Raw genomic sequence first — 17,199 nt, 5'->3', positions numbered from 1 at the left:
TAAAAGAGAGAACAACCAAATAGATGCAATAAAAAATGATAAAGGGGAAATCACCACAGATTCCACAGAAATTCAGACCATCATCAGAGAATATTACAAACAACTATATGCGCATAAACTAGTAAACCTGGAAGAAATGGATAAATTCCTGGACTCCTGTGTCCTCCCAAGCCTAAACCAGGAGGAAGCTGAAACCATGAATAGACCAATAACAAGGTCTGAAGTTGAGGCAGCAATTAAGAGCCTGCCACACAAAAAAAGCCCAGGTCCAGACAGGTTCACAGCCGAATTCTACCAGACACACATGGAGGAGCTGGTACCATTCCTTCTAAAAATATTTCAAACAATCCAAAAAGAGGGAATCCTTCCCAAATCATTTTATGAGACCAACATCATTCTGATACCAAAACCCGGCAGAGACCCAACGAGAAAAGAAACCTTCAGGCCAATATCCATGATGAACATAGATGCAAAAATCTTCAATAAAATATTGGCAACCCGATTGCAACAGCAAATCAAAAAACTTATTCATCATGATCAAGTAGGATTCATCCCGAGGATGCAAGGCTGGTTCAACATACGCAAGTCTATCAACGTAATTCACCACATAAACAGAACCAAAAACAAAAACCACATGATTATCTCAATTGACGCAGAGAAGGCATTTGACAAAATTCAACAGCCCTTTATGCTAAAAACCCTCAATAAACTCGTCATTGATGGAACGTATCTCAAAACAATAAAAGCTATTTACGACAATATCATACTGAATGGGCAAAAACTGGAAGCATTCCCTTTGAAATCTGGCACTAGACAAGGATGCTCTCTTTCACCACTCCTATTCAATATAGTACTGGAAGTTCTAGCCAGAGCAATCAGGCAAGAAAAAGAAATAAAGGGTATTCAAATAGGAAAGGAGGAAGTCAAATTGTGTCTATTTGCAGACGACATGATAGTATATCTAGAAGACCCCATCGTCTCAGCCCAAAATCTCCTGAAACTGATAAGCAACTTCAGCAAAGTCTCAGGATACAAAATCATTGTGCAAAAACCACAAGCATTCCTATACACCAATAATGGACTTAAAGAAAGCCAAATCAAGAACGAACTGCCATTCACAGTTGCTATGAAGAGAATAAAATACCTAGGAATACAACTAACAAGGAGCGTAAAGGACTTCTTCAAGGAGAACTACAAACCACTGCTCAACGAAATCAGAGAGGACACAAACAGATGGAGAAACATTCCATGTTCATGGTTAGGAAGAATTAATATCGTGAAAATGGCTATACCGCCCAAAGTAATTTACAGAATCAACGCTATCCCCATCAAGCTACCATTGACTTTCTTCACAGAACTGGAAAAAACCACCACGAACTTCATATGGAACCAAAAGAGAGCCCGCATAGCCAAGTCAATTCTAAGCAAAAAGAACACAGCGGGGGGCATCACACTACCGGATTTCAAACTATACTACAAGGCTACAGTAATCAAAACAGCATGGTACTGGTACCAAAACAGAGATATAGACCAATGGAACAAAACAGAGGCACCGGAGGCAACACAACATACATACAACTATACAATCTTTGATAAACCTGACAAAAACAAGCAATGGAGAAAGGATTCCATGTTTAACAAATGGTGTTGGGAAAACTGGCTAGCCATGTGCAGAAAGCAGAAACTGGACCCCTTCCTGACACCTTACACTAAAATTAACTCCAGATGGATTAAAGACTTAAACATAAGACCTGGCACCATAAAAACCCTAGAAGGAAATCTAGGCAAAACTATCTAGGACATAGGAGTAGGCAAGGACTTCATGAACAAAACACCAAAAGCATTCGCAACAAAAGCCAAAATAGACAAATGGGACCTAATCAAACTCCACAGCTTCTGCACGGCAAAAGAAACAGTCACTAGAGTGGATCGGCAACCAACAGAATGGGAAAAAATTTTCGCAGTCTACCCATCTGACAAAGGGCTGATATCCAGAATTTACAAAGAACTCAAACAGATTTACAGGAAAAAAACAAACAAGCCCATTCAAAAGTGGGCAAAGGATATGAACAGATACTTTACGAAAGAAGACATATATGAGGCCAACGATCATATGAAAAAATGCTCATTGTCACTGGTCATCAGAGAGATGCAAATCAAAACCACATTGAGATACCATCTCACGCCAGTTAGAATGGCGATCATTAAAAAATCTGGAGACAACAGATGCTGGAGAGGATGTGGAGAAAAAGGAACACTTCTACACTGTTGGTGGGAGTGTAAATTAGTTCAACCATTGTGGAAGACAGTGTGGCGATTCCTCAAGGCCTTAGAAATAGAAATTCCATTTGACCCAGCAATCCCATTACTGGGTATATATCCAAAAGACTATAAATCGTTCTACTCTAAGGACACATGTACACGAATGTTCATTGCAGCACTGTTTACAATAGCAAAGACCTGGAATCAACCCAAATGCCCATTGATAATAGACTGGATTGGAAAAATGTGGCACATATACACCATGGAATATTATGCAGCAATCAGAAATGATGAGTTTGTGTCGTTTGTAGGGACATGGATGAATCTGGAAAACATCATCCTCAGCAAACTGACACAAGAACAGAAAATGAAACACCGCATATTCTCACTCATAGGCGGGTGATGAAAAATGAGAACACATGGACACAGAAAGGGGAGTACTAAACAGTGGGGTCTATTGGGGGGAAAAGGGGAGGGCCAGTGGGAGGGGGAGGTGGGGAGGGATAGCCTGGGGAGAAATGCCAAATGTGGGTGAAGGGGAGAAGAAAAGCAAAGCACACTGCCATGTGTGTACCTACGCAACTGTCTTGCATGCTCTGCTCATGTACCCCAAAACCTAAAATCCAATAAAAAATAAATAAAAAAAAAAAGAAAAGATAGTACTTATACACAATGGAATACTACTCAGCCATTAAAAAAATGAGATTCTGTCATTTGCAACAACATGGACAGAACTGGAAGTCACTATGATAAGTGAAATAAGCCAGGCACAGAAGGAGAACTATCACACGATCTCATGTGTAGGATCTAAAATAAAAACAGTTGAACTCATAGAGATAGAAAGTAGAAGGATGGTCACCAGAGGCTAGGAAGGGTAGTTGGGAATGGTTAATGGGTACAAAAAAAGAATGAATAAGACCTACTATGTGATAGCACAATAAGGTGACTATAGTATATAATAATAATAATGTAATTGCACATTTTAAAATAACTAAAAGAGTATAATTGGATTGTTTGTAACACAAAGGATAAACACTGAGGGGACAGATATCCCATTTTCCATAATGTGATCATTGTACATTGCCTCCCTCTATCACAACATCTCATATGCCCTATAAATACATACACCTACTAAGTATGCACAAATATTAAAAATTTAAAAAATACCCCTTTATATCTGCTCTCTACGTGAGCACATTATACAACCTGAAATCTCTGGGTTCTGTGGTGACTGATTTTGACACACATATAGAAAGCTCTTCTTCAAACATGAGTAGAAGTTTGTGAAAGATTACTTTTTTGCTTTTACTTTGCAGAAACCATTAATGTGGGGTGAGTTGCACAATAGTAAATTATTCAGATTATAAATCTAGAGAAATTTGTTCATCATGATCAATGTCTCATAGTGAATTGGTGCGTGAGATTCCATTTTCATAATATAATTAGTTTTGAAATATTCAATTAAGGTAAACTAAGATTACTGTGAAAAGTACTGAGTCTCCTGATTTCTAAGCAGGAGAATACTGCATTTTGGTCTTAATATTAATACAGCTAAATTACATTATTTTCCCACTTAGTTACAAATTTCTTTTTTTTTTCTTTTTTGAGACAGAATCTTGCTGTTTCTCAGGCTGGAGTGCAGTGGTGCAATCTTGGTTCACTGCAACCTCCACCTCCCAGGTTCAAGTGATTCTCTTGCCTCAGCCTCCCGAACAGTTGGGATTACAGGCATGTGCCACCAAACCTGGCTAATTTTTATATTTTTAGTAGAGATGGAGTTTCACCATGTTGGCAAAGCTGGTCTCAAACTCCTGACCTCAAATGATTCACCTGCCTAGGCCTCCCAAAGTGCTGGGATTATAGGTATGAGCTACTGCATCCAGCCCTCACTTAAATTTCTTTACTTTATTTTCATTAAATCATCTCTTACTGCTGTTACTAAAGTCCTAGCTATTGAAAAGTAATCAATGAATGATGGAAAGCCAGTGAAGGAGGCCGTTTGCTGATGAATTTAAGCTATCCTATCACATGAAAATTTATTTTTCAAGAAAAACCATAAATTCAGTTTTGAAAACTGTCACCTTTTTGCTGATGAATTTAAGCTATCCTATCACATGAAAATTTATTTTTTAAGAAATAAACCATAAATTGTCAGTTTTGAAAACTGTCACCTCTAAGCCACAAAGAACTTAACTGATAACTTTTCTTTCTTATTAAAAACTCTGTCATTCTATTCATATGTCCAACATAAACTATGTAATTTCCTTACACTAATTTTTTTGTTCTACACTTGCAAAAATAATATATTATCTCTTATGTTCAAAATCTTCTATGCTTGGAGAATGATGATGTTTACATGGCTCGTTAAAAGTATACTCAACAAGGGCTGGGTGTGGTAGCCCATGCCTATAATCCCAGCACTTTAAGAGGCCAAAGCGGGAGGATTGCTTAAGACCAGGAGTTCAAAACCAGCCTGAGCAACATACTGAGACCCGCATCTCTAACAAAAAACAAAAACAAATACAATTTTTTAAGTATACTCAATGAATTCTTGTTGTTTTAATGCAGGACTTCTCAACCTCAGCACTGCTGACATTAGACCAGATAATACTTTGCTGTGGGGCCCACCCTGTGCGTTGAAGGATGTTTTGTGACAGTCTTGTCCTCTACCAACTAGATACCATAGCACCTTTCCATTTGTGACAAGCAAAAATGTTTACAGACATTACAAAATGTCCTATCGGGGGTGGGGGACTAAATCGACTCCAGTTGAGAATCACTGTTCTTTTGCTTTTTCGGCTTTTTTTCTTTTTTTTTTAAAGCAAGATCTCATTCTTGTCACCCAGTCTGGGGTACAGTGGCTTCATCACGGCTCACTGTGGCCTCAACCTCCTAAGCTCAAACTGTCCTCCCATCTTGGGCCTCCCCCACCTCCAATAGCTGGGTAGCTGGGACTACAGGTACACACCACCACACCTGGCCAATTTTTAATTTTTTTTTTTTTTTTTTTTGGTAGAGACGTGGTTTCAACTATGTTGCCCAGGCTGGTCTCAAACTCCTGGCCTCAAATGATCCTCCTGCCTTGGCCTCCCAAAGTGCTGGGATTACAGGTATGAGCCACCATGCCTGGCCTCTACTGTTCTAATCTATCATTTTCTTCCAAATAAGAAGACAGTATTAAGTCATTATTTTTATTTTCCCCTTTATTCTTTATCAATAATATCTACAATACTTAATTGAATATATATATATACTATGTGCCAAGTAAGCACTTCACATTTAGCAATAATCTCATAATCCTCACTACCAGGATATGAGGTAGGTCATATTATCCCCATATTCAGAAGAGAAAAGTGAGGATTGAGATGCTAAGTAATTAGGAAGGATACAGCTGGGGAACAACCCTAGGTCCAACTGACACTAGTGCCCATTCTCTTGAACGCGACATCTACCCAGCTCAAAATCTATAGTCAGAATTCCCAAGTTCTAGTCCCAATGACACCAATTTTATCTTGAGAAAATCAGAAAACCTTCTTGAACCATAATTTTCTTATGTCTAATGTAATATCAATAATAATTTCTATTTCACAGGGTTGGGAATGTTTGATGAAAGAGCAGGTATGTGTGATCAGCTTATACTTACAGTTATAAGGTATTGTTATTATATAAATAAAAGTACATTAATTTTCTGATATATTTTTACTTCAGCAATTTAGCTATAAAAGAGAATACTGAGTAATTTAAACAATACTCATACAGAGCCAAAAATAATTGTTTTATCTCCCTGCTGTGCAGGAATGACAAATTTTAAAGAACCACATTATTAAATCTACAGAACATTTTATGATAATACTTAACTCCCACTCATGTTTCTTTTAATTCCTCTTCTTATAAAACAGACCCAGTGCGTTTTTTTTAATTCCTAGAACATAGATTTCTGACCACTCAATATTATGTCCATTTCCTTAAGTGACTTCACAAAAACAATTTTAAATTGTACCGTCTCCCTTGTCTACCCTAATTTAGCATATTGGCAGCAGATAAGTATTCACTTTGCTTTCTCAGACATGGAGTTCAGGAATGTGTGCATTTTTTCCCTCTGTAATGGGCTTTTCTCCCATAGCAGTTGAAATACTTGTAAGATAAATTTTAAAATAAAAATAAATTATCATCAGTTTTTCTGAAGTGTGGCACAGATGTTCTAATAGCTCAAAGACACTCAGAGAACCAACTCAGGATTTCAGCAGTCCTACTGACCTCCACCCAATTTAAAGCATGATTACAATATGGAATTACGATTGTAAATTCTCAAGATTCCTTTGGCAATGGAGGAGCCTTTAGGTCTTTGAATATGTCAGATGTCTCCATCCCATGTTCAGTTCTGTAACAGAACATCAAAATATTAGCTCCACGGGGACCATGAATTGTCTGTTTTGTTCATTGCTACTAGGATCTGGAACAAGTTTCTAAGATTCAAACCAATTTGAGTGCACACATTAGGTGCCAGACACTTATTCTACTCAAACTGTTGTTCTGTTTTGCAGCAGTGGGATTACATGGGGCGCCCATGTAAGAAGGGCCCCCTTACTCACAGTATCTACCATGATGTGGGTAACAGGCATATTCCCAGATGAATATCTTGGTCATCATAAAGTCAATCCAACACAGGTTGCATACAAGACATCAGCTGCTTCATCTTGGGTGTTCTACCTGGCATTTATAGAGAGAGTTGAACAGCCCCCCATCTTTGGGTAAATACACCTTTCAATGGCTTTTATCCAGACCATCAGGCTGCCTGATTTCTCAGGAATAACCTCCTGTGTGTCTGGATGATGTCTAGCCATCTGTGATTGTTCCATAGTCAGTTCCAGGTCCTGTATTAACCCAAACGTGCTCTTGCACTCTGCAGCATTTACAACCAAAGAAACTGCCCCTAAATTTGTCACTCTCACAATCCATTTTAATAAAGGTTTTTTTGGAAGCTGATGACAACTGCCCCACAAAATTAGACATCTCCTTCACGCTATACTGTTGGTTTAAGTCGTGTTTTGGTTTTGTCTTCCCCCATGTGGTCTACCTTCTTGGTGACCAGAGGATTTAGAGTTACTTTCTCAGCATGAATTTCCCCTTTAGGGGTGGTTTTGAGGCTAGTGACTGAAGCTCAGACTGTTTGAAATCTGAACCTAGTCCACTATCAAAGCCCAACCCAGCACTCACTTTTACTTTCGTTTTAGTTATTACAGATAACAATAACCAAGAGATGGTAGATTTAGGATGCTTGTTATTATTTTGCATTGTCTTGCATATCCAGTGTGCCAACTCCTTGGAATTTAAGTCTACCACCATTTCAAAATTCCACCAGTAACTTTTACCTTTAGTAACTGAACACAAAACTGCAGCTTCATACATGGGTGACTAAGTACTCATCTAGGGATCAAAGTCTCCTTGTCCCCACCCTTTCATCCTCTCTCTTCCCAAACCAAATATTAGTAAGGGTGTTCTAGTAAATCCCATGATTTCTGACACCAAATGAGTGGAGTTTCTTTCCACCAGAAACCAAATATGTGGTGTCTTTTCCAACAATTAAATTCAATTCTGACTCTGACTCCTGGAGTTAGCACCAGACCCCACAGATTAAGGGCTCAGTCCCATAAGACTGTCCTCATTTCAAATGCCAACTCTAAATGGAATGCCCAGGCTACCCACATTTCTGCTAGACTATCAATTCAGGGGTTCCCCTGAACCCCGCAACTCAGATTCAATTATTTGCTAAAATGACTCTCAGTACCCAGGAAAATGCTTTACTTATTGTTACCAGTTTATTATAAAAGGTACAACTCAGGAACAGCCAGATGGAAGACATGCATAGGGCAAGGTATAGGGGAAGGGAAGGATACAGAGATTCCATGCCCTCTCCGGGTACGCTATCCTCCCAGCACCTCAGTGTGCTCACCAAGCCCATTATTTAGAGGTTTCTCTGGATATCTTATTACATAGGTGTGATTGTAGCCATTGGTGATTAACTCAGTCTCCAGCCTCTCTCCTCTCTCTGGAGGTTGGAGGTAAGGTTGAGACAGTTCCAAGCTTCTAAACAAGGCTTGGTCTTTCTAGTGACCAGCTCCCATTCTGAAACTATGGGCCTCCCAAAGTCACCTCGTTAGAACAAAAGATGCTGTTATCACCCTTCTCACATAGGAAATTCCAGAGGTTTTAGGAGCTCACCAAATATCTTTCTTATTATACTACAATGACGTAACAAATTATTAACAATCCCAGCTCATTGCAACCTCTGCCCCAGGTTCAAGCGATTCTACTGCCTCAGCCTCCCGACTATATGGGACTACAGGCATGTGCCACCACACCCAGCTAATTTTTGTATTTTTAGTAGAGACAGAGTTTCACCATGTTGGCTAGGCTGGTCTCAAACTCCTGACCTCAGGTGATCCACCTGCCTCGGCCTCCCAAAGTGCTGGGATTACAGGTGTGAGCCACCGTGCCTGGCCTTGCTTTTTTCTTTTAGTAATGATATTTAAAATCTAACAAGAAAATTCAAGTGGCTACCACCAAAACAAATAAAGGAATTCATTTCAGGCAGAAATTGATTTCCCCCTTTTCCTGATTATCTGAGTAACATTGTCTTTTGCCTTAACCCCAATCTCTTGGTTTGTCAGTATAGACATGAGACTTGCTACACAACAAAGGAGATATAAAATGTATGTGTCCACATTTTTTATACATTTTAAATTCTGTAAGTTGACTAAAACCTAGAGCAGTGTAGTGCAATGATCAAGAGCATGTCATGCTAGCATCAGACTGCCAGAGGGCCTATCCTGGCTTAACAACTCTGTGCTTCAATTTTCTCATTTGGCAAATGGGGATGATGACAATAACAGTACATCATCCTTGGGTTTTTAGTAATACATAAAAAGCAACCAAAACAGTAGACGACCCATAGTGTGTAGTTATTTACTAATTATCTATAATTAAGTTATTCGCCATGTCACCTAAAGATTTGCTACATTTTCCCTGGTGGCTGCGGCAAAAACTTCTGATTTATAAGCATTAAAGGATTAGTTCCCTTAAGCCTGAACTGTGGGGAATTGGTGGGCTCTGCCTTCCAGCAGCACTCTACAGATGAATTACTCTGCAACTCTCATAACTCTAGGGACATGCTCACCACATTTTTTTAAGATGATGGGAATTGATTTTTATCTTTAATTTTTGCTTACAAATAATTCATCTGTTATGAGAAAAATAACAAGCTCCAAAGGGAAAAATGCAGACACAAGTCTGCTCCCATTCTGCCTTGAGTCAAAGGATAAGAATTATCTACCACCAATAAGTGTAATGAGAAACAATCGCAAGTTGTAATTTTAAGTTGGACTATAAATTGATTCTAGCTCTGCTCACTGAGTTCTTCTAAAATCCAAGTTAAGGCCAGGTGCGATGGCTCACGCCTGTAATCCCAGCACTTTGGGAGGCTGAGGCAGGAGGATCACTTGAGGTCAGGAGTTTGAGATCAGCCTGGACAACATAATGAAACCCTGTCTCTACTAAAAATACAAAAACTAGCTGAGCATGGCGGTGCTTGCCAGTAGTCCCAGCTTCTTAGGGGGCTGAGCTGGGAGAATCACTTGAACCCAGGAGGCGGAGGCTGCAGTGAGCCAAGATCATGCCACTGCACTCCAGCCTGGGCAACAGAGTGAGACTCCATCTCAATAAATAAATAAATAATAAAATTTCAAGTTACATATAGTCCTAATACCCTGTCATATGCAGTTGGGGCTGTTTCTGATGCAAATGACTGCAATCCAACTAAAAAAGCTTAAGCAGAAAAAAAGAAAAAAAAAAAAGAGGGTGAGGGAGGGGAGGAGGGTATGTTACTGGCTTTTGCACATTGGAAGCCAAAGAGCATTCTGGCTTTGGGCTCTGGTCCTGTCATTTGTTCTGTCTTCAAGCTCTGCTTCCCTCTGTTGAGCTGGCTTTGTTCTCCAAGAATGAGGATTTGTCTCTTATCAAAAGGAAGGATAACAAAGAAAAGACATGTTGAGAAGCTCAAGGCAATTCTCCTACAGTAGATAAAATCCTGAATTACACGATTGCTAATGTATAAATGAGTTATAGACCCATTTCCTACCCTTAATAAAACCCAATTCTACCCATCATTCAGAGCCCAGGAAAATTGTTATCTCTGCCACAAAACCTTCCCTAATAACCTCAGCCCCTTTGTGATTGCTACTTCACCAAAACACCGATGCGTTTATTTTCTACGTGGTTTATTTTGCAAAAGAGCACACATTTCTTTGTATTACTAACTTTAAATGTATAAAAATATGGACAAGTACACTTTATATCTCTAAATAAATTCTTTTTTACAACTACCATTACTTTTTCGTATTACTAAAGTTACACATACTGCAGGCTACACATGGCAGATTGAACACTCAAATTTATTGTAGCTTTTTCCCAGTCTCCTTACCCTCTCCCCAAATTATGGTAAAAGACTTTGTTTAAGGTATAGGTACACAAAGACAAAGAAGAAGCAAAAACAAGCAAATATCAAAAGCTGAAGTGTCAGTGATACCTGATTTAACAAAGCCAAGGAAGCTGAAACAGCGTTGGGAGGAGCTTAGAAGGTGGCTGGCCTATGCTATAGAACTCCAGAAAGACTCAGGAATGAGAGGTTCCAGGTATCTCTGGAAAGCAGAGGCTTATTTGAGTGTCCATGTAAGAGCAGTTCGTCCGCCAGTCAGAACTCTTTGCTACCCAATGGAGTGAAGTAACTGCCCGTCCTCAGCCCAGCAGAAAACAAAGTTTACTCCATGAAGAAGCGAAACAGGGAGATCCAGGCATCAAGGTCACCAGGCCTAGTTGGGGTCAAGGGCATACTACCAAGATCAAGGACTTCAGGCTCAGCTGGGTTTGGGGAGTGGTCATTACATACTAATCCGTGCAACTCCAAATCTAACAACAGCAAAATGACATTACAGCTTCCACTTATTGAACATTTATTGTGTACTAGCCACTGTGCTAAGCATTTTCAATACTGTATCTCACAATTAATTCTCAAATAAATCTGATGAATTAAGTACTATTTTGTTGCCAGTTTAAAAGGTAAGTAAAGCAAGTCTTTCATGCTTAAGAAATTGACCAAAGAGCCCACAACTAATCAGTGGCAAAGCCCGGCTTTGGACCCTCAATCACTACACTATATCACTCCCATTTATCAATTAATTTGTTCATTAATTCACTCAACAAACATTTTCTACTTGGCAGATACTGCTTCATTAAGGTTTATAAAGATGAATATAATATATGGGTTTCTATACCCAAGAAACTCAGGATGAAGAGGCAACAAATTAATAAACAAATGTCACTGGTACATTGAACAAGTAGATCTCTAAACTAGGGTTGGGGTTTGGCTGGTAGAAACTCTAGTCTTTCTCTCTGCTAGTTATCTAATCCTGTTCTGTGAACTTCCCTACATGGAAAGTGGAAGAAATCTTGGGCAGCTTCCATAAACTCTCTTGAATACTGTTAGTGCAAAGTCCTTGTACCCGTTAGTCACAAGGAGAGTAAGCTTTTAGTTCAGTTTAATAATTTAATTGTCATTCAAAGTTAAAGTTTTTCAGCTCCCTGACTTGGGCTGCCTCCGGCTGGAGAGAAGGCAATGGGAAAGAAGGGGCATGGTCAGTTTCTCTTCTATCTCCCTCCCCTGTGCGTCTCCTCTCCTCTGCTTCCCACAATCCACCGCGCTCTGGCTCTTCCAGGGCTGGAGCTGCGAAAGACAGAGATAAACAGCAAGAGGTTTCTTCCTGTCAGGTACTCCTGTCAGCATTGGTGCTCTCTGGCCTTGGAGGATGTTGGAGCTGACCCTTCATACCATGGGTGCTTTTGTGGTATCCACAGAGGTACACCCAATGGGGTCTTCTAAAAAGCTCCTCGATGTGGGAATGCCTGTCTTCTGGCTTCTCATTCCTCTCTGTGCCCCTAGCCATCCACATTCATACCTCCTCTACTGAAGTCACAGCTCCCTCTCTTCTGGCTGTCCTCTTGGGCAGGGTTCAAAAACAGCTGCAGAGTCTTTTGTGTTGGTGAGTCCATGTCTGGTCAGTGAGAAACACTCACACAGTCTTGCCAGCTGTTATGAATTAAAGTGAAGCTTATTCCCAGTGAAGGCCTGTCTCTCTCTGGTCTGCCAGCAGGCAGGTGGCTCCAGCCCCAGCCTTTTTTCCTCAATATTCTCAGGCACAGAACCGAACCCCTCAAACCCCATGGGACTTCTGTTTTTCTTTTGAATTGTTCTGCTGAAGCCCTCTTGCTTGACTCAAGAAGAGAGGCAAGTGTCTCCCTCCAGTTCCTCATTGTGGGTAGAAGGAGAGAAACAAACATTACCTATTGTCAATGCTCTCGGAAGAAATCATCCTTCTCCTTGTAACTCTTCAACTCATTTATGTCCCAGAAATAGAAAATGATCTCATAAAACAGATCTTTGAGCACCTTTTTGGAATTCCAGCACTTGTGATCTAGCATTTCGTGTTGGAATATGGTAGTACACGGAACCTACATTTTCAGTCTCAAACGTTAGGGTCTTAGTAGCAACAGAGGCATAAAAAGAAGATTCCATTTTGACAAAGCATTTTGACAAGTGATAATATAGAGATCCCTTACACAGAGAGGGACCTCATTCCTTTCCTGAAAGAATTAGAAAGGATTTCTCAGAAGAAGTGACATATGAACTTCTTTCTAGACAGAAGGTATATTCTATGCAAAAGTGTAAAGATATTTACATGGCACGCCACATGAAGGGTGCAGTATGATGAGAATACAGGGGATGTGTGTGCTGGATAATGGGGGGAGATGAGCCTCAAAGGCCAGATCACAGAGATCCCACATGCCATGCTAAAGAGTTTGGCCTTTATTGAGCACAAAAGGGAGCCACTGAAGGGGCTGGTACAGGAGAGGTCTGTCCTGTTAAAATGACCTGGGAGGCCATGTGCAAGCTGAACTGGAGGGAGCAGAGACAGGACAGTGGAACAGGTAGGAAGAGACTGCAATGGAGACATGGGGGCGAAGGTAGCTCTCAGGCCTCCTTCTGGTTTATTTGCATATATTTTTACTTCTAGAGCATTATGCTTATGAAGACAAGTGCATGTTTTTGCTTAATTTTCTGCTGAGGTCATATCCTATTTTTAGAAATGTATTCTATGCAAAAAATATATATGTAACAAGACCAGAGTAAAAGTTTCGAATGCAGGACTATGCAGCTCCAGAGAAAAAGAAAACCTTTGGGGTCTTGTTTCTGATTATATTCACACTTATCAAAGAGTCACTTGAGGATTATTTTATAAGGCAAAAAAAGCAGGTAAATCTGCCACACAGCAGCAACTCTCCAGAGAAACAGAATTCCATGTAAGCATTAACATGTGAATTGCACTCACTCATTCTTTGCTTGCATGTCTTGTTTTTTGATATATTATTTGAAAATAACCTTATACCTGATGCTAGTTGTTCTTCCCAGAAAATTACCAGGCACACAGACATATATTTTTTTCATTGAATTATGCAACTCATGGTCTCCTGAAAAAATCCTTTAAAACTCTGAGAGAAAATATTGGTTAAACTATGTAAATCCAGCCTAGGCTTTCCAATCTGGTTCTTCTTCTTCTTTTTTTTTTTTTTTTTTTTTTTTTTAATTTTGCTCTTGTCACCCAGGCAGGAGTGCAGTGGAGTGATCTTGGCTCCCTGCAACCTCTGCCTCCCTGCCTCAGCCTTCCAAGTAGCTGGGATTACAGGCGCTTGCCACCATGCCTGGCTAATTTTTGTATTTTTAGTAAAGACAGACTTTTACCATGTTGGCCAGGCTGGCCTCGAACTTCTGGCCTCAGGTGACCCACCTGCCTGGGTCTTTCAAAGTGCAAGGATTACAGGCATGAACCACCACGCCCGGCCAATCTGGTTCCTCTTTAAACAGTTACTCAATATGTTCCATGATTCAAGACCAATGGGCTTATTTCCTCATTACTGTTTCACTCTGTATTTCCTTATCTGGATCCTATACAGCTATATTATCAGCCTTTACCCAACATCATAATCATCTTATTTATGTTTTCAATGAGATTATGATAATTTTCTTAAAACATGAAACAAATTCCAGTCCTCAAATCTCACTAGAAAATACAGACTGGCTGGGTGCAGTGGCTCACGCCTGTAATCCCAACATTTGGGAGGCCAAGGCAGGCAGATCTCTTGAAGTCAGGAGTTCAAGACAAGCCTGGCCAACATAGCAAAATGCTATATCTACTAAAAATACAAAAATTAGCTGGATGTGGTGGTGGGTACCTGTAATCACAGCTACTTGGGAGGATGAAGCGGGAGAATCGCTTGAACCCAGGAGGTGGAGGTTGTAGTGATCCGAGATTGTGCCACTGCACTCTGGCCTGGGTGACAGTGAGAGACTCAAAAATAAAAAAAAACACAGAGGTTTATTGAATAACAGTTTCTAAATGTCCTTCTTACCAGACATGATTGTAGATCAGTATCAATCACAAACGTGGTAGTCACATGACAAGAAGACCCCAGAGAAGATGACCCAAGTCTGCTACGGTCCTATAGGAAGTTCTCACAACTAGACTTAGGTGCTGTTTTCCTAACACCCCCACACTTCACAGGGGCTCCTTGAAGGCCAAGTTATGTTCCCTTTGCCTCAGCATCTCGTGAGCCCCACATCAGGCCCGGAACACAGTAGGCTTTCAATAAATGTTGATTTCATTGTTTTATTGAATTTTATGCACGGTCAGCCAGACCTCTTAGAAATCTTGTTACAGATGTTGCGAAGTTCTTTCTCTGGAGTTTGCTCACAATCAGCAATTGTTTTATTGCTTCTACAATAAAAATTAAATCAAGGAAGAATCACTCACAGAAGGAAGCAGAGCCTGAGGGATTTAAGGCCATTTTGTGTCCTTTCCTAACTCGTTTGGTCTTCTACTAAGCAGCTATGCCTTTAGCTTTAAATAAAGAAAAAGAGAAGGAAAGAAAGAAGATTAGAAATATTTGGTGAGCTTTTCAGAAGAGGAAAGAAACACCATCATCGTCATAAACAACAGCAAACATGTCTAGAGCCTACTAATTTGTGTGCAACTATGGGATCAATTGAGTCACTTGTAAGTCCTCTACTTTGAAGAGGACAACCTACAAAGGGCAAAAGGAACATAACTTCAGACTTGCTTAGACTTGATTTTTTTTTAAAGAGACTTGAACTATCTAAATTATCTTCCAATACTCCATTTACAATTTAAAAGCAGAATAAGTTGTTATTCATTAATGTGTTAAAAATATTCATCTTAATGTGTATTAGTTTTAGGAAAAATTTATGATAGAGTAGGATGTAATTTTATGTTTTTACATACATTTACATAATTCCACATATATAATGTATATACAATGTGTGCTTATGACTTTTATATAGGACTTGGGTGGGATATTACTATTTTAAATTGTTTTAGAGGACTGTTGTTGGAGGTTTGTCTTTTTGACACATTATAGATGATTGCTATATTTTATTTGATACTGAGTCTTTGGTCAGCCTTTAGTTTTAGTTACAACCTTGTCACTACAGAAGAAAACATTCCATTTTACAAAGATGTGATTTCAAAGAACACAATGTGGCCAAAAGAGAGAACTGACTATAAAATGTACTTGAGGCTACAGTCACAGTAATGACAGGAAATGTCTTAGGAAGAAGGGGACTGGCCAACAAATTGTAAAATGGATAATCTTGCAATTATCCATCTTTCTGGGGAAATAGGTTTCAATCTGTTACTTGAAAGAAAAGAAAGATGAGAAGACACACTGTAGGTTACTTAACATCTGTTGAACAGAATGCATTGTATTGCATAGGCCTGTCGCTCTCCTCTGCTTACTCCAGTCACTCCCACCGGGTAACAGAGCAGTCAACGGCATGGAGAGTGAATGCATTTGTTTTTCTTTATAACACAGCATATAATTATAGCTTGCCTACCATGACCTAGGCACCATCCTGGGGTGGCATACAAAGACAAATGCGACTTGGTCTTTGTTCTCAAAGGGCTCACAAGTCTAGCAGGGGAGAGAGACATATGGATGGTGCAGTAAGTCCTATAATGGAGACAATATTGGACCACAAAGAAGTGGGTGCTAAATCTATGTTTGTGGGCACAAAGAAGGCTCCCTTCAAAAAAGTATGAAAAGATGAAGACATCCAAAAGAAGGCTCAGCTAATCCTTTCTTGGTCTGCCAAGGTCAGCAGCCTCTCCCAAGCAGGGGCAGCCTCAGCCCATCCTACTATCAGATGCATGGAAGGGGAGCAAGAAGAACCTTCCTCCTAAAGACAGTGATCCGCAAACAGGGCTCCGAACCACTGTTTCTTCCACCAAGGCCCCACTCTTCCCCCAGCACAATGGGCAACTGGCCATGCTGGTTGTTCTGCTGGTGACAAACTTATCATAGAGCTTCTCTGAAATTAAGCCAGAGAAGACAATGGGTTTTTTCTAGAACTTAGAGGATGCAGCTTGAGTTTATGTAATGTTTGGAGAAATGACATTCACCCCATTCACATCTTCAAAAAATAAATTAGGGTTGCACGGGAGGGTCCCTTCTAGCACCCCATCAGTGTCTCAACCTCTCCAGTTCTCCCCCAATGACCCAGCCCACAGTTCTATCTCCCTGCTATTATTATTATTTTTTTAGACAAGAGTCTCACTCTGTCAACCAGGCTGGTGCAGTGGTGCGATCTTGGTTCACTGCAATCTCCACCTCCTAGGTTCAAGCAATTCTTGTGCCTCAGCACAAGAATTAATTAAAAAATTAACTACACTTGGCTAACTTTTTGTATTTTTAGTAGAGACAGAGTTTCTCCATGTTGGCCAGTCTGGTCTTCAACTCCTGACCTCAGGCGAT

The 17,199-nt window shown here is 40.0% G+C and overlaps 1 protein-coding gene across 1 annotated transcript in view; it reads right to left on the bottom strand.

Moving 5' to 3' along the window:
* Positions 1-17,199, bottom strand: part of LOC128928549 (uncharacterized) — a 113,945-nt gene that overhangs the window by 72,050 nt on the left and 24,696 nt on the right. The gene's annotated exons all lie outside the window — the stretch shown is intronic.

Source organism: Callithrix jacchus, chromosome 9 (genome assembly GCF_049354715.1).
Source record: "Callithrix jacchus isolate 240 chromosome 9, calJac240_pri, whole genome shotgun sequence".
Lineage (NCBI taxonomy): Eukaryota > Metazoa > Chordata > Mammalia > Primates > Cebidae > Callithrix > Callithrix jacchus.
Note: the sequence above shows the minus strand (reverse complement) of the source record. Positions and strands in the feature narration are given on the sequence as shown.